This window comes from Hipposideros armiger, unplaced genomic scaffold (assembly GCF_001890085.2).
Source record: "Hipposideros armiger isolate ML-2016 unplaced genomic scaffold, ASM189008v1 scaffold_335, whole genome shotgun sequence".
Classification (NCBI taxonomy): Eukaryota; Metazoa; Chordata; class Mammalia; order Chiroptera; family Hipposideridae; genus Hipposideros; species Hipposideros armiger.
Genome location: NW_017731685.1, coordinates 1,311,039 through 1,335,383, shown reverse-complemented (window position 1 = coordinate 1,335,383; position 24,345 = coordinate 1,311,039). Strand labels below are relative to the sequence as shown.

The 24,345-nt window shown below is 41.1% G+C and overlaps 1 protein-coding gene across 2 annotated transcripts in view; it reads left to right on the top strand.

The window, feature by feature from the left end:
- Nucleotides 1–2,146: 2,146 nt before the first annotated feature.
- The window catches only part of PIP5K1B (phosphatidylinositol-4-phosphate 5-kinase type 1 beta), a 408,785-nt gene continuing 386,586 nt past the window's right edge, over nucleotides 2,147–24,345 (top strand). For both annotated transcript variants that reach the window (XM_019661094.1, XM_019661090.1), the window contains exon 1: nucleotides 2,147–2,274. The gene's annotated coding sequence lies outside the window, so the exon portion shown is untranslated. The remainder of the gene's footprint in view (nucleotides 2,275–24,345) is intronic.

The following is a 24,345-nucleotide window of genomic DNA, read 5'->3' as shown; positions in this document are numbered from 1 at the left end:
AATCCTAAAATCTCACAAAAGTTTCTCATGTATGTTACATGTCTGACATGAGTTGTCGGTGGGCTCTGCTTATCACAGTCACTCAAGGACCCTGGTTCTGGAGGTTCTAACTCAACATGTGCTTCTATGATTGGTGTAGCAAGGGAGTGAAATATGGCAAATATCATAATGCTTCTCACAGTTTCTGCCTGGAGGTGACATGTTCTGTTGGCCAGAGTGTGTTACATGCCACACCTCACTTTTAAAGGCAGTGGTAGTATTGCTGTGAGGGAATGTCTTCTTGACATTTTCCCAGAAATGTATGTTTTTCCATATGCCAAGTCCCATTAAGATTTAGTCAAGAAATTGGGAAAACAGAAAAAAGTTATGATTCTCCTAAAAGAATTAAATCATAAGAATCATCATAGCAATGTTACTGGTTCAAAGGACTCCCTCATGTCAAGCTGAAAGCAAAATCAAGAAACACGGATATGCAGAATCAAAGGTTAAGGTTGACTTTTTCAGAAACTGGGATAGGACCACTCCAGAAGCCAAAACCATCTAACCAGTCTCTCTAACAGCTGTTGCCATATTGTAAATGTGTGTTCATGGCCCTGTCTGCTGGGTGAGCCATTCTTGCAAATAAAATAAATTTCAATAACTTTGTATGCATAGTATACTTCTTACAAATCCTATGAGTGATGTTGAAAGAAATGAATTTTGTAAACAAAAGAAATCCTTCAATTGACAATTTCAACACAAGCTTCTATTTAGTGCTGTTCACTTGGCTAGGAGATCTGAATGTTACTTGAACACAACCCAGTAATGTTCACTGGTGTTCTACAGTGTTTGAATATTTCCTCTAGGCTACAGTTTTTTTGTAAATACTTTAGCTGAAGAAATGCGAACAGCAGATTATGTGAATGTTGTGGAATACTCTGATGGGAAATGAGAATACCTGAAAATTCTGATTTCTCTTCCTGAGTCCCAAAGACTGATGTCTCTCTGGAATTTGGAAACACTGCGCAGTGGGAGATAGACCTGAAGTCTATTCAGGTGCCTGAAAAGACTATAGCCAGAAATATTTGGTGAATAGCACTCAGTACCACCCAAATGATAGAGGCAGAATCCAAATCTTTCTAATTCTAGAACTCCTATTTGTCATCTGCTTGAAACTTCCTCTATTGTCATTATGTATCAGTATTTGTTTATTCACTCATTCACTCATCCAACAAGCACTTACTGAACCCCATGTGTGTGGGAATCATACTGGTCTAACAGCAATGTTCCATAAGTATTTGTTGAACTACCAGGCACTAAAAGTTACTCTAGCATGAAACAGTGGTCCAGAAAGCATCAGACACAGGATAGTCCACTTTTGATTAGGAGTGTGGTGTAGAAAACAATGGGGCAATTTGGATCTAGACATGTGGTAGATGGCTGCTGGTTTCACGCCTAGCACTATTAAGTGTACTCATGAGAGGAAAGGAGGAAAAAGGGGGAAAGTCCTGAATTGGAGACTGTGGGCTTCTAAGAGGAAGATAAGAGGTTGCCAAGACACACAGCATCCTGAGTGGAAACACAGACTTTGACACCTGATAGTCCTACATTCAAATCCTAACTTTGTTATTTTAGTCAAGTTGCTGAAGTGCTCCAGGCCTCGGTTTTCTCATTTGCAAAATGGAAACCATAATACTTAATGTCCAAGTTTATTATGACAAATATATTAATATTTACTTATAATACATATCAAACTCTTAGTATAGTAGCTGGAACACAGTAAATGCTCAATAAGCGGTAGCTATTAATCATATTTGATTGTCATTTTGCCTGGTATTCCATATTCCTGAGAACTTTCTAATATTCATGAGCAATGTGCCTTACGGAATTTCAGACGTTTCTTCAGTAAATCAAGAGTCACTGCCTAAGAGAGACTGTTTAAAATGTTTGAATTTCTAGAGAAAAAAATAGCTCAAGCTTTCCTATTTCCTTTTCCATTCAGTGATGGGATAGGTTTTTGTTTTTGTTTTTTAGCATGGTTGTCCTGAAACCATGGAAACGACATAAAAATAAAAGAATGTTGTTACCCTGGGATTTGGGATGCATATGGTGGTCAGAACGCATAAGTAAATATATCTAATCAGTTTCCAATATCTTTTCTTTCAAGATCCAATCAATGTGGAACCCATCCTCCTCAAACCTGTGCGGGGTCACCGTGCGCCCTCTGGTGGCCCATCTGTTTTCAATGGTTGCAGTCGCCATGATGAGCAAGCTTTAAGGAACTATCTCCTGGAGGTGAGTACACTTTCCTCTTCAACTAAGGAGGAGGATCCACAGTTTGGGGGAAGCGTTTTACAGTCAGAGTCCTGGAACTGTTCAGGTTAAAGCTGCTTCCATGATTTCCTAAAGGAATATTGCTTTTTGTGTGCATACTGAGGAGTTACATGTTTTTACAAAAACATTTTCTACATATGTTACCGTATGCCTGTCTTGATCTGTCTGGCCAGAAGTCAGGCCAGTAAGTAAGTAAGAGGTGGAGTCATGATGAAAAATATCACTGGTGAAGTGGGCCAGCCCTGTGGGGGCCTTGTATACCATATCAGGGAGTTGAGACTTACCACTTTAACCAAATGATCTTTAAGCAATGGGGAGCTACCAGGTTTTAATGGGAGGGAGAGGACATGATCAGATTTATACTACAGACATCTGTAGTCACTTTGGCTGAAGTGAGAAGAATGGACTGTAGTATGTAAAATCTGGGGGGCAGGAGGACAGTTGGGAGGCTATTGCAGAAGAGCAGGTGAGAGGTGGTGGTAGGCTGGACCAGGAGTTACCACAGGGTGAGAGAGAAGAGGGTGAACTCTTGGAAAAGTTTGGAAGATATCATCATATAGGACTTGGTTGTGAATTAGAGTGGAGAGTAAGGAAGAGTCAGGAGTAGAGAATGCTGTCCAGATATTTGGCTTGGGCTACGGGGTAGCTGATGGTGGTATTCATTGAAATTGGAACTCTGAAGGAGGTACAACTTTGAGGGAGTGGCCCCCTCAAAGGAGTTCAATTTAGGACATGTTCATTTTGAGGAACCTGTGGAATCTCCAAGTGGGGATGCCAGTTCATCTGCATCTGACTCAATCCAAGGCTCTTTCTGCTGACGCATAACTGCCTCATCCTGCAGGCATAGCTCAAACTGTGGGTGATGGGGAGGAAGTGCTTAGGGACCTTCAATCATACTGGCCCAAATGGTACCTTCCCTGGGGTACCTTTTGGCGCTAGGAGAAGAAGAATGGAGAGCGGGTGCAGGGAAGAAACCTCAATATTACAATATTCCCCTTTCCAAAAAGCATCTACCTACCATAGTAACATTGTAATTGATTCAGACAAAGGTCAGCAAAACCAGTTTGTTTGTAAACAAACTATCTACACAATCTAAAATTATCTCACCATAGATTATTGATTACAACAAAAGGGAAAAGTTACCTTTAGAGTAAAGAAATGTGGGTGACATCACCAGTGCCTACATGCAGATTATTAATTATTAAGAGAGACTCCCTTAAAGTGGAGGAATCACATGGACACCGCTTTAACCACATAATCAAAGTTAATATCCCCAATAAGGGGACACAATGACAGCCGGTGCTTTCTAATGTGATGGACTGTTCAGGACACAGCATGTGCATAATGTGAATCTCATCCAAAGGAAGCGCCAAACAAACACAAAGCAAAGAACATGCTAGAAAACCACTGGCGTACACTTATCAAGAATGTCAATATCATAAAGGACAAAGGTTGGGGAACTATTCTGAAGTAAAAGAGGCTAAAGAAACATGACAACTGAGTGTAAATATGGAATAGGGAAAACACGCTGTAGAAGACAATATGGGAAAGATTGGCAACATTTGAATATGATCGTGTTCAGTAATATGTCAATGTTAAATGTCCTGAATTTGATTATTATACTGTGCCTGTGTTCTTAGGAGACACTTGACCATATGTTTAGGTGGGAAGGGTTATGATGTCTGCCCCTTACTTCAAATATTTCCTATTTTAGTCCATGTGGGCTGCCATAGCAAAATACCATAGACTGGGTGACTTATAAACAACAGAAATTTATTTTTCACAGTTGTAGAGGCTGAAAGTTTAAGATCATTGTGCCATGTTGCAGACTTTTCCGTGTATCCTCACATGGGGGAAGGGTCAAGGGAGCTTTGTGGGGTCTCTTTTATAAGGGCACTCACCCTAATCACGAGAGCTCTGCCTTCATGACCAGATCACCTCCCAGAGGCCCACCTCCTAATACCATCACTTTGGGAGCTAGAATTTCAACATATGAATTTGGGGAGGGGGTACAAAACCATTCAGCCTATAGCACTTCCTGACAATAATATTAATAAGTATATATGAGCATGTATAGATAGAGAGACAAAGCAAATACGTTAAAAATTGGTGAATGTAGTTAAGATATATATACATGTTCAGTGTATTCTTTTTGCCATGTTTCTGAGGGCTGTGGTTTTTTTTTTTCAAAATAAAAAGAAAATAAATGCATCTGTCTAACCCATACACAAGTAGAGGGGATTTTGAACACTGAAAAATCTAACCAGTGTCTCTGTCTTAAATGTCAAATATAACAATATTATCTTTCATAGCCACTAAATTCCATCTTGATGAAATGTCAAAATAGGAAACAGGTGAAGGAGTAATTTCCTGCCCTGCCAGGTTGTTAAGAATGTACAGTATTTGCTGTCAATTTAGAACCTGCAGTGTTTAGAGAGGAATTTGTTTTCTTTTAAATCAAGGTACCTAAATTGAAAGCTCCCAAGGTCCAAAGAGCGGCTGGAATAAGCATTGCTGCCCGCAGGCATTTCTGTCCACCAGCCATGTGTCCGTGGGCGGCCTCGGAAACCAGCCATGCTGCATATGCACCGGCTGTTCCTGCTAAGTGTGGGGGTGGGGAGCTGGGGGCCATTTGGATGCTCCTGTTCACAGGGCTCCCCCTGGATCTTGTGCACTGCCCAGGTGAGCATGCATAGGAAATCAGGAATCAGAGCACTGAAATGGATCTTGGAAGGCACTGAGTCCAACCCTCCCCACCTTTCCATCTGTGGCTTTAATCTCCTCTAAAATGTCCCAACCAAGTGGCCAATCAACCTCTGCTTGTATGCCAATGTAGCTAGTGGCTAAAACTCCTAGACAGCCTCTCCATTTTGTGAACAGTTTAAATCGTGTGAACATCTTTTCTCTTAAGAACAAGTATCATAACAAATGTCTTTTTCCATTTTCCAAGAAACTTAGCAAACAAGTTTTAATGGAAAAAGTGTGAAAACAGGTTAACTAAAATTGGGAACACCTCATATACTTAATAATGAAACATCTTGTATGACCATCTATTTCAGTTCCTTCAATAAGGCACCTCTGTGTAACATCATTTAGAAATAACAAATTTATATTTGAGGGCCATTCTTTTTTTATTTTTAAAGATTTTATGGGGAATTGGGGGAGGAAAACAGCGTTGGGGAATCAGGGAAGGGGAACAGACAAATTGCTGTCCTTTTGTTCTTCAGTCTAGTTGTGGAGGACTTTGCCTCACTGGCCCATGTTGGTATTGTGATCATTGCGCTCTTCCCAGGTGAGGCAGATTGGTCTCCGGCCTCGGACGGCCGCTCATGGCAGCTCTTGGCAGCTCACGCTGGTTGTTGGCCACTCACGCAGGCTGCTGACCACTCACGGTAGCTAATAGCAGCCCACTGCAGCAGGGGCTGCATGCAGCCTATGCTGTTGCCGGTGATTCACAGCAGCCCAGCTCCAGGTTGAGATGTTGTTCACCATCTTAGCTGTAGAAGGCAGTGTCACTGGCCCTCATGTGGGATCCGAACCGGGGCCCTGATGCTCAGAGCTGGTGTCCCAAGCCAGCTCTTAACCGAAGCGCCACTCGGCCAGCCCTCAAGGGCCATTCTTTATTACCTTCTGAGAAATGCCCATTGGATGGCTATATTTTTTAGAGTAAAACAAAAATACAGCAAAGTATATGCACACATACAGTATACATACACACACACACACACACACACACACACACACACACATATATATATATATATATATATATATATATATATATATATATTTATATATGTACAGATGGTGTGTTTGCATGTGCATAGTTAGGGATGTGGGAGGATGAATATCTGGAGTATTCCTGGAGAATGAGATTGAGTAAGGAGCAGTGGGGACAGGAGGAAAAGGAAGGCTTTTACTTTCTACCTTATATGTTTTGTTATTGTGTGTATTATATACATTTTTTTTACAAAGAGCAAGTGTTATTTTTATCATTAAGACACCTTTCTCTAAAATTTTAAAAAACAACAAAAAAGAGAAATCACTTAAATTGAGCCAAAATCCCATTGCCTGAAGTCTCCATTTTATACTGCACGCTGGTCAACTCAAAGTAAGCCTATTCTCTCTTACATGTGGCAGTGAGTCCGCTATCCGATGCTGCCCCTTAGGGCCCCCGTGTTTCTCTTCTCCAAGCTATATGTTCCCATTTTCTTCAGTTGTCACTCAGTTGACAGGGTTTCTATCCTGTTACTTTCCACTGAACTAGAGCGTATCAGATGGGCTCAGAGAAAATCCATTTGGAAGGTCAGATGGCAGCTGGTCATCTGTTGAAAATTTGTGAGTCCATGGTTCCCTGTGTTCATGCACTAAGTTGGCCCAACTTTGTAGGGTCTCAGGTGCTCTATTAAGTGACTGCAGAAACGACAGACATAAGCAGGTCTGTGGGGGACCCCCATACAGGTGTCAGAATACCGCCATAAGCTCTCACAGCACTCATAAAACCTGGCTGATTTATCCGTGCCAATCCGGAAGAAGAACAGCAAGGGTGTAACATGGAATCCTACTCGGGCTTATCCAGAATAAACCTATTTCATAGATTGAAGATGCTAGTTACTGTGTTCATTTATCATTAGTGATCAGACTTTCTGTTTGCCCAATTGAGTCTGGATTTAATGCCAATTTGTCCTTGCATAATTATTAATATTATGTCCCTTTTACTCTTAATAGTGTTGCAATTTGGATGATGAGATATATGGTCACCCCACTTATTATATAACCAATAATAATATCTTCTTTACATAAAGAAATTTTGTTTCCTTTTTTTTTAAGATTGGAATTGATGCATGCAATGTATGTGGGTTTTAAAATTACCTCTGGATTCAAATTACCCCTGTGTTTTTTTAATCCCTTACTACCAAAAATACTTAATACTGAATGTTTATGTTCTGGTTAGTAGCTGATTAATAGTTGCTTAAGAGTTTACTAAAAATATCAGCAAAGTAAATAGTAGCCAGGAAAAAAAAAGGAAAAAAAATTGAGTTTGGTATTTAAACTTTTGAACTGATTCTTTCTTTTTTTTGTCATTCCACCATTTTTTAAAATTCTCAACCCCTCCTCTTTGGCAACTATCAACTTGTTCTCTATATTAATATGTCTGCTTCTATTCTGTTTTGTTTTTTTTAGGTTCCACATATAAGTGAAATCATATGGTATTTGTCTTCGCTGTCTAACTTATTTCACTTAGCATAATGTCCTCTAGGCCCATCCATGTGATCGCAAATGGAAAGATTTCATTTTTTTTTATTGCTGAATAATATCCCATTACATATACATGTATCTCCAAAAAGATACTGCTAAGAGCAATGTCAAAGAGTTTACTGCATATGTTTTCTTCTAGGGCATTTATGGTTTCACATCTTTCATTTAAGTCTTTAATTCATTTTTAGTTTATTTTTGCACAGGGTGTCAGCAAGTGGTTCAATTTCTTTTTTTTTTTTTTTGCGTGTATCTGTCCTGTTTTCCCACCACTTATTGAAGTGACTGTCTTTACTCCATTATATATCCTTGCCTCATTTGATTAATTGACCATATAAGCAAGGATTCATTTCTAAGCTCTCTATTCTATTCCATTGATCTATATATCTTTTTTTTGTGCCAGTAACATACTATCTTAATTATTGTAGCTTTGTAGTATAGTTTGATATCAAGGAGTGTGATACCTCTGACTTTGTTCTTTTTTAAAATTTCTTTGGCTATTCAAAGTCCTTTGTGGTTCCATATAAATTTTTAGGATTAGTTCTAATTTTGAGAAGAATGCCATTAGTATTTTAATAGGGATTACACTGAACCTGTATGTTACTTTAGGTAGTAAGGATATTTTAACAATATTAATCCTTTCAATCCTTCCATTTATCCTTCCATTTATTTGTGTCTTCTTCAGTTTCTTTCTTCAGAGTCTTATAGTTTTCAGAGCATAGGTTTTTCACCTCTTCAGTTAAAGCCATTTCCAGATATTTTATGGAGAAATTTCCCTAACATTGGAAAAGAAATTTGTCCTTGGCTTCAGCTAAATCCAAAGCATTTCTGAACCTTTCAGATCCATAATAGCCAAATTTCAGGGGATGAAAGCTGCTAACATGGTTTCACCTTTCTGAGGTTACATAACCATTTTTTAAATGGCAGCCCCCAAAACTTTATACTGGGAAGCCAAGAACTACATTCCTTGAGATAATTGATTTCAACTGTTTTCTCAAGTTTAACAGAATAACCATAGTATATGAAATGTGATCAAACAATAAGTTGAATGTTTAAATTAAAAAAAGATTATTACAGTAAAAGACACATTGTCATTAATCCCCCTCAAAATATCCCCCCTCACTCCGAGCATACTTATCCCATCGTTCTTGCCACTTTCTGAGGCAGTTCTGGAAATCCTCTTGTGTGAGTGTCTTTAGTTGTGCTGTCTTGGCTGCCTAGATGTCCTGAATCATTTTGAACTTTGGAGAAGAGCCAGAAGTGGCATGATGCCAGATCCATTGAATAAGGTGGATGAGGACACACTGTAATGTTTGTATTTGATAGAAATTGCCATATACCAGAAGTGATGTGTGACATGGAGCATTGTCACGATGGAGGATGATTTACAGCACACTTTAAAACACACCTTCTTTCAACCGTAGCTCACACCTGACTGACTGCACCAAACAAGCTGAAACTTGTCACACACTGTTACTAAGATTCGACGCATCACTTCCCATATTGAAGATCCTCTGCCTTCCAATGGATGGCACTTGGCAGCGGCATTCACTGTATTTTGTGATCACAACAGAAAGGCTCTGTGTCACACATCACTTCTGGTACCGCAATTTCTGTCAAATAAAAATATTATGGTGTCTCCTCATCCACCTTATTTACTGGATTTGGCACCATGCAACTCCTGGCTCTTCTCCAAAGTCAAAATAATTCAGGACATTGAGGCAGCCAGGTCTGCTCAACTAAAGACACTCACGAAAGAGAACCTCCAGAACTGCCTCAGAAAGTGGCAAGAATGATGGTTGGGATAAGTGTGTTCAAAGTGAGAAGGACTATTTTGAGGGAGATTATTGACAATGTGTCTTTTACTGTAATTTTTTTTAAGATTTTTATTGGGGAATTGGGGGATGGGCACAGCGCTGGGGAATTGGAGGAAGGGGAACAGACAAGTTGCTGTCGTTTTGTTCTTCAGTCTAGTTGTGGAGGACGTTGCTTCACTGGCCCAAGTTGGCACCATCATTGCACTCTTCCCGGGCAAGACAGATCAGTTGCCAGCTTCTGGATAGTCGCTCACAGCGGCTGCTGCCTACACATGGTAGCCCATAGCAACCCACTGCAGCAGGGGCTGCAGCCTACGCAGTCGCCAGCAACTCATGGCAGCCCAGCTCCAGGTTGAGCTGTTGTTCAGCAACTTAGCTATAGAGGGCAGTGTCACTGGCCCTCATATGTGGGATCTGAACCGGGGCCCTCTGGCGTCCCAAGCCAGCTCTTAACCAGTGCGCCACTCGGCTGGCCCTGTAATATTTTTTTTTAAGTTACACATTCACCGTTTTGTTTGCTCACACCTTGTATTTTATCTTTCCCATCCCACTTAGCAATATACATTCCCTTGAAACTGCATCTCCACCTCTCCTACCCAGGAAAATGTATTCCCCCAGGAATCAGGAGAATTAACAATGGTATAGCCAAGAGGTATACATTATGTCAGCACTTACCAAAGATGAGAGCACATAAAGTGGTCAAGATTGACTCTGCCACTTAACCAGCCTGTGCCTCAGTTTCCCCATCTGTAAACTGAGGATGATAGTGGTTCCTACCTCATACAGCTAACAGGTTTAAATAAATTATTATTTTAAAACAATGCCTGGCATATAACATGTGCTACCTATGCTCTTGGTAAACAAAAGTAAATGACATAACTTGACCTTGGTTCCATGGTTTCAGACTGGAATGGTCAGAGAAAAGAATATAAACAAGGAGTGTGTGAGCAGATCGGCATGGCAAATTTGAGAATTAAACTGAGCTCTGTTTAGGAAACAACCAAAGAGTAGAGTTTTATCAGCTGAAGCATGTTACCCATTGCAAACACAGAGGACACTGTCCTTTCAGAGATTAACGCTCTGGACACCTGCCTGCCAGCCATTTCCTCCTTGTCAATAAAGGCTAAAATGGATCAACTTCCTGAGCACCAGGAAGACATGAACAAATTAAATGGCTGCTACACTGAATTCTGTTCAAAGGTACAGTGACTGCCATTCCTAGTTATTGTCATTCCTTCATTTACATGAGACCCAATGAATGTATCTGGAGCACACAAACCGAGTACATTTGTCTATCGTTTTCTCCTGTAACGTATCATCAATGTTTGTGCACAAAGCAGATTGGATGTTTCAAGGAACCACCTCATGATTTCTTTCAGGTAGTTGAAAACAGTCAGAGAAGTTTTAGGTCTTTGACCAAAGTCTGATTCAGGTAGTATGTTTTCTCTGTGCCTCAGGGTAGGGTGGTATAGGGGGAACAAATAACATTAGAAATCTATTTTAACTAGGGTTGCCAGGTTTAACAAATGATATTTGAATTTCGGTTAAAAACAAATACATTTTTTAGTATAAGTCTGTCCCATTCAAATGGACAATATCTGCAATATATGGGACATACTTATACCAACAAGTTATTTCTTATTTATCTGAAACTCAAATTTGACTGAGTGTACTATTTTGATTTTGGTTTTGGTTACCCTAATTGCAATTCATAAGGTTGAAGCCACTTTCAGTGGCCCCCATAAGCATATGCGGAGAGAGAACTCTCTTTCTCTCTCTTTCTCTCTTATTAGTGTTTGGGCATAGAGGGGGAAGAGGATATTTCTGCAGGGACTGATTTCTGATATGTAAAGCCTGAGTCTTCGGCATTCCCCAAAGATAGAGAGGCATCTGTTAGATCTCCGTGGTCTTCCAGCTGACTGTCATATCAGCATCTGGTGGCAGGGACAAAAGAGGGGGAAGCTGAAGAAAACCTTTCTCTCCCATGTGCTGTTAGAACAGGCTTGAGGTCTTAGAGCTAAAATGTAGTATGTTGGGAGAAAGTGAAAGTATCAAGCAGTATATAAAATAATTTTTCTGGAAAATTAGAATTATGTATGTATTTATTATTCATAAATGGAAATGACTTTGGAGACAATCTCCTCTTCTATCATCTTACAGATGAGGAGGCAGAGACTCAAAGCAGTTTTCTTTTTGGAATGAGATGGAAGGGGTGTGTGTGTGGGTGTGTGTGTGTGGGTGTGTGTGGGTGTGTGCGCGCGTGCGCGCATGGGTGTAGTGGCAGTAGGGGGAGGAGGACTAAGAAAGGGAGGAGGAACAGGGCGAGAAGGAGGGAAACAAGAGGAGAAGGAAGCAAAGAGCAGAGGCAAAAGTACCTGAAGTCCAAACACGTTTCCACCACCCCTTACCCTGCCACAAGATTGTGTGTTTCTATAACATTTTTATTCTATAACTTTTTAATAAATTATATAACAAATACACATTCTTGGGAGAAATTTCAGAAATACCTATCACCATAAAGAAAACTCTTCCATAAACCCAACACACAGATCTTGCTACTGTTGCCATTTTGGTGCATGGAGAGAGCATAATGATATGGGTGACCCAGCATTCATTCTGCCTTCTTCATGGGGCCACATCCGCATTTTGTTCCGGGGAGAGCCCCTCCATCAATGAATTATCATTTATAGTGGAGCTGCCACTCCAGATGTCACAGCCTCCACTGACAAAGCAGTAGGCAGGTGAACAAGGTGAGATGTCAGTCTCCAAAGAAGTGAGCCTCAGGGACTGAAGACCTTGGAGTTCCCTCCTCCTGTGAGGAGAACCCTGAGGAGATCACCCATTAGTTCCCATCCCTCATATACCTGCAGCATCCCTGGGTTCTGAGCCTTTTCACTAATCCTACTGCATTTCCTTCAATTCTATGATGGTAAATTTATTACATTGATGGTCCCAATTGGTGACCTTCACATCAATACCCTTTTCAAGAAATGGAGTCCAAGAAGAGGCAGAGTCTAATTCCATATCCCTTGGATCTGGATAGCCTTGTGACTTGCTTTAGCCAATGGAATACAGGGAAAGTGGGGGGGAGGGGGTGCCAGCTCAGGAGCTGGGCTTCAAGCGACCCTGTGTATTTCCACTCTCTCTTCTGAATCCTGGACTCCGCTATAAGAACAAGACTGGTCCAGGCTGCTGGAGGATGACAAACCATTTGGAGGAAAGCCCAGGGGACTCAGCCAACTTGCAGAAGCAGAACCACCTAAGGGACACACAGCCACCCTCAGATACATGGGGAAGGCCACCCTACATGATTGAGCTAAATAAATTGATTTTTTTAGGCCACTAATTTTGGGGTGGCTTGTTATGCAGCAATAGCTAAGTGAGACTTCTGTGAAATGCCACATCTTTTCAATAAACTCCATTTCTTTTGAGTCAGTCAGAGTGAATTTCTGTGGCTGACAAAAGAACTCTCATTGACACTTTCCATTCTTTTACCAGAATATGATCAGACCACTCATCTTCTCTTGTAATCTACCTTATTTCACTTAGCAACTGATTTTGAGCATCTTTCCCTGACAATAAATGGGGCACGGAAAACAAGGAAAATCGACCAAATGTCACGTCTGAGCCTCTGCCCAAATTGGTTTCCATCCTGACATCGTGGCCATTGGCAAATTGCCATTCTTAAGCAGGCCTCGTATGATCTGCTCTTTTCAGCAGGAAGTGCTTTTCACCTGTTTCTCAATGATATTATTGGACAGCATAATGATTTTTTCACAGCTTGATCACCAAGAGAAGGACATAGTCATGCCTCAGAAGGGCTTGAAAACATTAACATTTCCAGTCTACGTTTACCTCTTTGGAAAACAGAAAGCAGTAATTTCATTCAAAATGTTCTATTCTTTTCAAATCTATCAGGCATGTGGATGGAGAAGACAGAAACAGAGATAGATATTCCCTATAATGACTTTTAATTTTTGAATGAAAATTGAGTGATTGAAGCTCTCCAATCCTTTTCTTTCTGGTCATCCTATTTCCATCATCATTTTTTTCCCTGCACCAAAGGTAGTTTTAACTTGAGATATTATTTGGAAGACTAGGACAAGAGGAGGCTGCAATGCTTGCTTAATAATCCTAGGCTTTATGCTAATGGAAATATGTCCATATTTTCCAAGAAAAATAAGTACTTGTCAAAATGGATCCCCTGCAACTCTGCAAATAGCCTGTTGGAGGGATTTTCTGAATGCGTTATCTACTTTAGTACTTTCCAACAAGGTGCACAACTGGAAGTCTGTTTGAACCTTGATTGCTTTTCCTTTGAATTTGATTATTTTGCCGATCATAATAATGCTACCACTTATAACATTCTTCTGGCATTTATCTCATTAAAACTCAGTAAGGTAAATATGGTTATCTACCCTAGGCTTAGGGAAGGCAAGTCAGTGATGCAAGGTAATAAGTATCAGAGCTCAGATTTCAACCCCTGTTTGTCAGACTCCTAAGTCAGAGTGCTTTAACTTGATGTTATACTGCCTCAGTTACTATGGAGCTTTAAATAAGACATTTAAAATAAACCATATTCAATCATCAAAGTATGGGTTACATATTTTGATGCCTTTTCTAAAAGTGGGAAGCAATAAGCAGTCTTAAAGAATTTCCTTCCAGTCCTAAGAGGGTATGATGTTGAAACAATACCGGACCTTCCCTGTGTCTTCCCACGCTAAGCAATTTCCCGAGACTTCCTCACAGGCCTTAGCTGGCAGGAGAACACACAGCATCTCCCTGAATGAGACCTCAGGGGACCCTAGTACAGATTCTCATTTGGGAACTTGAGAAACATTCACAATCTTGCTGCAAGCAATTGGTTAGGTACTCGATGGTGAGAAAGAATACACGATATGTAGACTAAGCTATCTCATTTTTGAAGTGGATTTCACCTGACGGGTAAATATGGAAAACACAAGTGCATTTACATGAAAAACCAAGGCTAGGAATTACAGCACACTCTAAAGATGAGCACTATCTAGAAGAATTTTCTGTGATTATGAAATGTATTATTTCTGTGCTGTTCACTACAATAGCCACTGACATCATGTGGCTATTGAGCACTTGAAATGTGGCTAGTCCAATGGAGGGACAAAATTTTTAACTTTATTAATCTTAATTAGTTCATTTTAATTGACCAGAATTTAAGTTTAAATAGCCACATGTGGCCAGGGGCTACCAGATGGCATAGTACGGCTCTAGATGATCATAGAAGTGTGGTATATGAGATAGATGAGGGTGGTTAGGGAAGGTCAAGGTATTTCTTGAGCAGTTTTTGAAGTGGGGGAGAGAGGAATGAAAATGCAATTGGATTGAAAGAAAAGGAGGAATGGGGGAAAACAAAAGCTTTGTCCTACTAGTAAAACACCAGGAGTTGCAGATTCAAATGCCTACTGGAAGGTGCCATGAAAGTAATGGAAACAAAGGAATAGGCTGGGGTAAAAGAGAGTAAGGTGTGGTGGGGACTATGGAGAATGAGAGACCCTACCCCCATCTAACGTGGCAATTACTAGTCAGCTGCAACCAGCTATTGCCCTATAGAAAGACAAGCCCAGTGTTGACTATCTTCTTATTTTTGAGAGAAGTCAGAAATTCATATTTTTACATAAAGTCGTCTAATTTTAAAGGTTGGCAACTATATCAGTCCATGTAGACTAAATGTTTTTTAATGGACGCTGTTGGTGCCCTACTCCCTAATAAGACAAGTATAACTTTTATAATCAAAATAGCATATCCAAATCTGTTTTGAAAAGCTTAGTTAACTTTAGTGAGATTTAAGAAAGAATAGTATTTGTGTAATGAATGCTATCTGACGCAACAAAATAAAATAAATTCTTTCTTTATCCCAGAAATCCACAAACTTAATCTTTTCTAAAACTAGCCTAGGTAAAACTCAATATGATTATTTAGGTCAACAGGAGTGGAGGGATGAAAGCTCCTTGGAAAAGTAAGAGAGAGGCATTATTACAATGTAAGGGTTATTTCCTAAAAACATAATTGGCCTAAATAATCTACCAAGTTGCTCAGGGAAAAAAAAAGCAAGAGTTTACCTCGATTCTTCGCTTCTCTCTACCCTGCACGTTGCAGTATATCTGCCATTGCTCTGAGCTGTACTCCCAAACGTTTCCCCCAAGTCAGTGGCCTGTATGGAAATAAAGGAAGAGTGTTACATTAAAAGATTGTGGAGTTTCTTAGCAAGACTGTTTTGTTCTTCATACCTGTGCTACATTTTGTCTTCATTGGTTATAAAATGACCCATTGGGGGTTGGGGGTATAACATAGAGATTAGGAGTGGGATAGTCAGACTGTTTCCAGGTCAAAACACTTGTTCGCTGTGATGCTGGGCAAGTCATTTAGTTGGGTCTCAGCCCTGATTCCTTACACGTAAAAGTAGAATATTTGTATATCCCTCATAAGGTGGTGATAGTCATGAATGAATGTTGCAGCATATGGACACATTGAAAAAAGAAAGAAAGAAAAAGAAAAGTATACCTTACCTGGAAGCCACTACGAACTAGTTAAATATTGAGGTGCCTTAAACTCTCTGGGGTTCACCTATTTTTTTTTTCTAAAAAAAAAAAATCAAACGAAGGGGTGGACTACAGAGCTTCTGTTGTGCTTTAGCGTTGACACTCTACAGTTCATGGTAAATGATAAAAGACCTGAAGGTTCCACTTTTTCCCAAGACCGTATCACTCCAAGCTGCTAAAGGCATAACAAAGCTGTCTATCTCAGAAGTACGCTTATTTGTTTAGTTAGAAATATGAGTTTTAGATTTTGAGTTTCATTTGGGAGGGATTTGTTGCCAACTGGTGAGATTTGAAAGTATTTTCCCTATAGGAGGCAGATTCGGGGGTCTGGCCTGCTAAGACTCTTTTGGAAGCTGAAACTAATTAAAATATTTATTTTAGCACCTGTAGCTGAGATGCAGCAGGGGAGAGAGGCCAGCATTCACTTTTATGAGGGTGTAATTATACCCACTAACCTCTCGTGCGCCCTGTTCAGCATCTGCCCCAGGGCCACCCCACCTGCCTAAACACCTGCCCAGGGTGTGAGTATTTGGAAGAACAGTATTTAATGCCTGACGTAAGGTTGCCCCACCCAAGGACAAGAGAGCCTTGTTCCACCTTTCATGACCTATAAACTCACCTCGGAGTGAAGTACTTTCCTTGTTTCACTTTCAGTGAGACCTGTAAAGCTATGCAAAAGAGAAAGAGAAAAAGAGGTGAAAGGGAAAAGCTACAAGTAACTTAGTGTCATGTTTTGCATGTGATATCACAGTGGTTGAGGAAGATACAAAAATATGTAAGGTCTTTCATACTTCCTGAGGGCTTACAAAATCCTTGAAGTGTAAAGTCACAATACACGGCAAAGCTAAGGTGACCATTCACTGTTTTTGAATGGTGAAAACTAATGACTGAACTTGAACTGAAAACAAGTGCATCAGGGGATGAGGCTGGTAGAAAACCAGAAACCATGAAGCCTACTATGTCGAAGCACAGACTAGATGTTTCACTTTACCCCGTTACTCCTCCCTCCTCTCCACCGTAGGTGTTTCTTTGAATATTTTACCAATGAAGAAACTGGGACTCCAAGAAGTTCAACTGGGACTCCAAGAAGTTCAGTGGTTTCAGAAATAGTTATGAGTGGACTAAGAGCATAGATTTGGAGGTCACATGGACCTCCAAGGTTAGAGTCCTGACTCCGCCAATGCTGGTCTGACTCCACAATCAGACCAGAAGTGTGACTTTGGATAAGTTACTTAAATTTTTTGAAAGCCTCCATTATTTCCATCTATAGAGGGGTGATAATAGTTAAGGAACTACCTTTTTATGGCGATTCCATGAGTTAACACCTGTAGAATGCCGGCACATCATGTGTCATAGGAGGCATGATGAATCAAGGTTTGGCATTATCATCCACAAAGACCACCCATAGCTGGGGGATGGGTGGCAGAGCCAAGATGTCAAGTTGGGTTGTTTTATTCTAATCACTAAGCTTCTGTGCATTCAGTTTTCAAAAACAAAATTCAGAGAAAATAATCAGAAGTAGAAGAGGATGGACAAGGAGAGCTGGAGAGCTGTAAATAAACAGATCAGTCCTCCTGCTCTGGGACATACCCTATATGGGTCCTTTCACTCCCATCCCAAGCTTACAAAAAACTCCTCTTGATGCGCTAAGAGATATTTGTCTTTATCAAGAGAAGAGGCTGGGTAAGCTTCAAGAATTCCAAGCCTTGATGGTGAAGAGAAAGTACCATGTACATATTATCATATTGTTACATTGTGTCAACTCCCATTTTCTTCTCCCCAACACTTCTCACACTCTTTACCACTCTCTCTTCTTCTCCACCTCTTGACATCGGCCTCATTCTTCAAGGAACAGTTCAAATCCTACCACCTCTACCATGGTGGCAGGTGAGTCTTGTCTCCCATTTATCTGGTTACTGAAACATTTATTTTTAGTTTAACATTTAATTGGTTTCTCTGTTTCATATGGACTAATCTCCCTCAAGTAGATTGTGTGCTTTCTTTGTCTACCCCATAAGGTTTGATACTAAGCTGTAAACCTGGGATGCTCTAAATCAGCGGTTCTCAACCTGTGGGTCGCAACCCCTTTGGGGGTCGAACGACCCTTTCACAGGGGTCGCCTAAGACCATTGGAAAACAAAAAGATATTTACATTATGATTCATAACAGGAGCAAAATGACAGTTATAGAGTAGCAACTAAAATAATTTTATGGTTGGGGGTCACCACAACATGAGGAACTGTATTAAGGGGTCGTGGCTTTAGGAAGGTTGAGAGCCGCTGCGTCTAAATAGAGATGTGCTTTGTATAAATTCTTGTTGAGAAATGGATTGATTGCAGCATTTGTGAAACACTGGTAGTGAGGGCCAAACTGTGAACTTGGCACAGGATTTTAAGACTTGGTCCCCACCCCCAATGTCCTTTCATCCCTAAAGAGAAGGAAGCACACAGCATTTGATAACTGGGAGACATTGTGGCAGAGAGGTTAGCAACATGGGTTCTAGAATTACTTAATTTCCCTTGTTTTTCTTAACAGAAAAATACACACAATTTGTAGTACCTACTTGATGGGGATCTTTGTACGGTTTAAATGAGATTGTGCAAGTCAACCTCTGTGCAGAGCCTGGCATATACTGAGAGCTCAAAATTAGCTGTGGGTAGGTTCAGAAACGAGAAAAGCAATTGTTCAAATGCCAGGGTGGAACAACAAACATTGTACGGTGAAGAGGCTCACCTGGACATATTCCAGGTACAGCCTGAGCTGCTGTTAAATTATTTTTAAGGCATTTTATGCTAAGTACATAGTTCACAGTAAGAATAACACTTCTGCCCATGCCAGCTTCTATGCAGTGGCACAGGGGAGAGGAAAAAAGAGCTGAAAAATTAGAAAGGAGATTGTTTTTGGGGGGGGCCTACAAAGTCCCAGAGGGAGGTGACTTTGGAACTAAAAGCTTTTTGTTGTCCTCTCCTACCTGAATCACAGGGTGGATAAGTTGGAGACATTAAGTGCTCGAGTTCCGGGTAGTAGGCCTGGAGGGGTTTTGTCGCTGTGTATTCCATTACCAGAGGGGCGGAGGGCTGAATATGCTGAGCTGCAGTAGAACTGTGTTTTACTCATATTTTTGCCCAGCAGAGGCCCCATTTCAACACAGGCAACATTTCCTTTTTCTGAAACCGCTTTGAGGAAAACAAGCAGGCAGGTTTGATATGACTGAGCTGGGATCATCTGGCCTTAGAGGCGTCATGTGGAATAGCAGCCTGACTCTGGCAGCAGTTGTATCCAACATTGGCACAGAGAAGGGGGAAAATCAGCCCTTTGGAAAATGACTTTGATCCACATTGATGTGTTCTTCTGTGGGGTCTCCAGGAGCTTTTTGAATAGGTACCTACTTGGTTCCTGGTGGCTGCAGGTCCTGTTGGAAGCACCTACAACACTAAAAATGAAACTTCCCCCAGCAATTGCACTTCACATAAGGGTATCACGAATAGCAACAAGGGGGTTCTGGTTCAGGGGCCCCTGTTCCAAATTTAACCTGTGATTTTGGTGAAGTTGGTGGGAGGGGCAGGGACATCTGTTAGGAGGGTCTCAGGTTGATCCTATTAATATGCAGCCCTGCACTTGGGGAAGTTACAGTGCTAAGATGCTTGGTTGATCTATGGTTTTGAAAGTGATCATCCTCCTTGACTGAATGGAGATGAAAGAGAACCACCTGCTCTTCTAGGTTCAACAGAAGCACTGGTTGAATTATACGGAGGAAGCTTTGCAGGGAAAACAGTGACCGGCTGGAACTCTTTTAGGGCGGTGATAAGGCAGACATCCTAATAACAATAACAATTATGCTTCCTTTCTCTGTGCACTGTGCTCAGGACCACATGTGCATTATCGCAGTGTGGTTGCTGTCACTCTGTGAGGAAGGGACTATGGTATTCCTTTCAGGTTGAGGTGCCTAAGGCACTGAGACATCAGGTGCCTGCCGAGAGTCATACAGCCAGAAAGGGCAGAGGCAGGACTTGAACACAAATTGTCCTGATTCCCAAGTCTCTTCTCTTTCTGTCTAGCTGCCACTGCTAGTCACTAGTGCAGGCTTCATTGACACTACCACGTATTGACCGCCTCCACGTATTGACTGGGTGTAGGGCAGCACATAGAATCCCCAGGGGACACAGAAAGAAGTATAACAGGATAACTGCACGACAGTTCTGAAAAACAATGAACTACTTGTGTGGTTATCAACTGGATTAGAATAAGGGCCATCTCCCAAAGAAAATAGTAGTCCTTCCTGAGGTAGAGACCATGTCTGCTTCCTACCCAGAGTGCTTTGCTCAAAAGCCATACCTAGTCGGCCCTGGCAAACACCTCCTGATGCTGAAGAAAAGGCCAGGGTGTCAAGGAACAAATCAGGTCTTGGCACTGAAGGTCCTGAATTATGGTCCCAGCCCTACCCCAAACTAGCTCAGGGCCCTAGGCAAGTTACCTTACCTCTTTGGGACTCAATTTCCTAGTTTAGAGAGAAATTTTTTATAACACAAATTAAAATTTAATGTATTCCCTGGCCTACCACACAAGGTTCAGTGTAGACCAAATGAAGTAATTACATAAACAAGCTGTAAAACACTTTAAGAAATGGCTTTATTGAGCTTAATTCCTTGGAAGAGTGCTGCAGAAAATCAGGGAGGGGATATGATATCACTGAGGGCTGAGTGCTTGTGGATGACCTCATAGATGAAGGGGACAAAGGAAACTGGAGAGTCTTCTGGACTCTGGAAGCCTTACACTGGTCAGTTTTCATTTTATGGTGGATTATAATCATGTTTGAAAGCCAGGAGGCTGATGGGGTCCAAAATTCTCCCCGGCTCTGGATTTAGTGAGAGTAGCCTTGTTCACCATAAAAGCAGCTTTGCCCATGAGTTTTGCTGGCTTCTTTCTCCGCATGGCTCTCCACGCTGAAGGACTGCCGTTTCCTGGGGGCAGAGTAGTAAAACGGTCCAGACCCAGGGTCTGGATTCGACTTCTTATTATAACACATTTTATTTTTCACCACTCTAAACCTGTTTCCTCAGTAGAAAACAAAAAAACGGGGTGGTAGTGAAGAAAGATGATAATCGTACCAACCTTGTGAGGTTACTTGTAAATATTTAAATAAGGTAATTCCTGCAGGATGCTTAGCCCAGTAGCTGGGAAATGTAGGCTATGAATATTGTTATTAAATTTATAATGACAATTCCTATGTAGTGCCTGGTCCTCTACCAACCTCATTCCCTGATACACTTGTTTTCAGTGAAAGTTCAGTGTCCTAGAAAGAGATTTTAGAGCCTTGGGAAAGGTCTGTGAGATCAATGAACCAAAAGTCACCAAAAAGTTATAAGGCAAGAAAGCAAACGTATCGCCTTCCCTGGATCCAGGTTTTAACCCAATCTAAACTGAAAAACTTAAATCAAGGCAGCGATAATCTGCCTCACAAGATTATGAATGAGTTACATTGAAGGAATTTTATATTTTATAGCCCCTCAGTTGAGAGTATTAGAGAAAAAAAAATTAGTGTGTGAGGCAATCACTATCATTTCCTATTAATTGCCTTAAATTTCTAGGCTTGAGTAATCGCAGAGTCAGCCCTCTGGCATCCCCCAACAAAAGCACACTGAATAATTACAAGCCTTCTAAAGTTTCCTGGTTCAACCTCCAGGCCACAGATTTCTTTCAACAAAGAAGCCGAGCGAAAGAAGGAAATTCAACAGAAATGTCTGTGTTATCTCAAACGATCTTCAGGGTTTATAGGTTTGGGGGAAGTTTTCTTTTTGTGTGACATGGAAGGCGGAAAGAAGGGAGGTTAAAAAGTATTTCTTAGATTTCCAGAAGTAGTGATGGGGAATCCCGCCCTAGAGGCTTCCTTTCTCTCTAGAAAAAAAAGAGTGCTGGCGTTTCTGAGGAAAATCCAGAGGCTTGCCCCTAACCGACAGATGTCAATTATTTCATCCTCCGTTTTGCTGGTGGGTCACTGGAGCTTAAAGAAGAGGAAGTAAATTCATGCGTACATCCTGTGACCTCTAGCCATGGGTCAAATTTCACTAAGATCTATTAAAAAAATGACCAAACACCTACCTTTGAAAAAACTCCGGGCAACCATTTTGTCTCAAAGAAACTCCCCAGATCCAATGTAAAGTGGTTACCGATATACCTTGGTTGTGTATGGCATTTTCCTTGAAATAAGTAAACCTCTTTGGAAAAGATCACAGAACAGAAGAGAGAGAAGTGCTCTGTGGTGAGGTAGAAACAGACATTGCCTTTCAGTCCTGGAGGAAATTTACCGTCAGGCTGCTCAGAAAAGGCCTGGAAATCCTAGAGCAGCCAACTGGGAAGTCTCACCTGCTTGTATTTGCCTGAGCCTCTTTATGGTCATGTCGACACTTGCCCTTCTGTTTCTGTAGATTAACCTTAAATAAACTTGTTCCCTTTTGGGGTGGCATTTCTTGTTTCATTTCTCTTGATTTTTCTTCCCTTTCTATTTCATAATCATTTCCATTCCCTCTGTGAAACTGGGAGAAGAGAACACCTTTAGGGGATGATGCTGTGGTCATCTTCAAGCCACAAACACAGGTGTTAATCTTAAGTGGGGGGACACCTGCCTCCCTGCCCAGACTGGTTATGTCTGAACTGATCTGTCAACCAGCGTCTTTTCTGGTGAGACTTTAGCCCACTGTGACTAGAAGAACTTGGCAACAGGCAGATAACGCTTTGAATCCTGTCATTACCACTGAACAGGATGTGACCTCAGGCCAGTTCCTGACCTCACGTTCCTGACGTCTAAATCTGAGATTACAATAGCATCCACCTTACATGGATGCTATAAGGATTACATGATTTTATAAAGGCTCAGTAAACCCTAACTCCAACTACAGTATTTTACTGAGGTCTTATTAAACCAGATGCCTGAGAGAGAGAAGGTGAAGTGGAAGTGCTTACCATTTTATGACAACTTTACCGTGATCTACACTTTTCCTAATGCTCGTATGACTTCAGTTTCCCCAAGATGATCTACCTTGGAGAGGGTAAAGACAAGGTGTTGTTTATCCTGATCTGCAGTATCCTACTTCCGGGCCCCAAATCCTTGTTGATCCTCCAGTTTTAACTATGCTTCCTCTTCAACCTCATCAAAGTAACCCCGTGACCTGTGCTTTGGATCCCATTCTCTTCCACCTTCCTTAGGAAGAAGCCTTAAATGTATCCATTATCCCTTCTTTCCTTTCCACTAGGTCCTTCCATCAGTGTTCAACCCCCTATGGCCCCCCTGCCTCCTGTATTAACAAATAACCTTCCTGGGCCATATCCCCACTCCTGCTACTACTCTGTTTCTATCTCTTACTTCAATCGGCCTTTTAACCAATTGTGTATTCATTACTACCATTTTTTCATTATACTTGATTCACTCCTTAGTCCATTACAATCTTGTTTCTAGCTCAAACATTTCTCCAAGAACCCTCACTTAGATCCCTAATGGTCTCCATGTTGTTAACTCCAAAAGATGTTTTTCAGCCTCCATTTCATTGACCCTCATCAGCTTTGGACATGGTCCCTCTTGCTTGGACTTCCTTGGCTCTGGGACATTACATCTTGGTTTTCCTTACACCTCTCTGGCTGCTTCTATTTTGTTGACATTTGGTGGCTCGTTCTTCTCCTTTCATTAAATGTTGAATTTCCTCAAGTCTTCTTCTCGCATTGTGCACTGTCTCCAGGAAATCATTATCAATTCTGGTTTCAGTTGTCATCTCCATGTCAGTGGACACCAACTTATCTATCCAGCACAGGCTGCTTCTCTGTGGTCCAGACCTAGATGCCCAACTTTCTATTACATCTCCATTTGGAAGGCATTCTTCATCAGCACGTCCAAGACCAAGTTTATGATGTTCCCCTGAAATCTGCTCCTCTTCCTTTGTTCAGCATCTCGATGAATGGCACCATTATCCATCCAGTTTGTATTGTCCTTGATGCCTTCCTCTCCCTCACTCACCATACCTAATTTCTCACCAAGGCCTACTATTTCTTTCACTTCCAGAGTAGCTCCCAAAACGATATTAATTTCAGCATTTTCATAGTCATCTCCATAATCTGTGCAGCCATCATGTTCTCTCTGTTTTATGGGACTTCTCTCACTCTTCTTTCCCAACCCCATCCCTTTCACCACTGCAGCCAGTCATGTCATATCGTTCCATCACATTTGTCAATCGTTTCCTATTGATCACAGGAAAATAACCAAAATCCTAATATGCTGTGGCAAAGACTGCCTTTTCACAATATCCATTTTCCCCTTCTTCCTTACAAAAATCATATATTATTGGAATGGCAATCTCTCTCTCTCTCTCTCTCTCTCTCTCTCTCTCTCTCTCTCT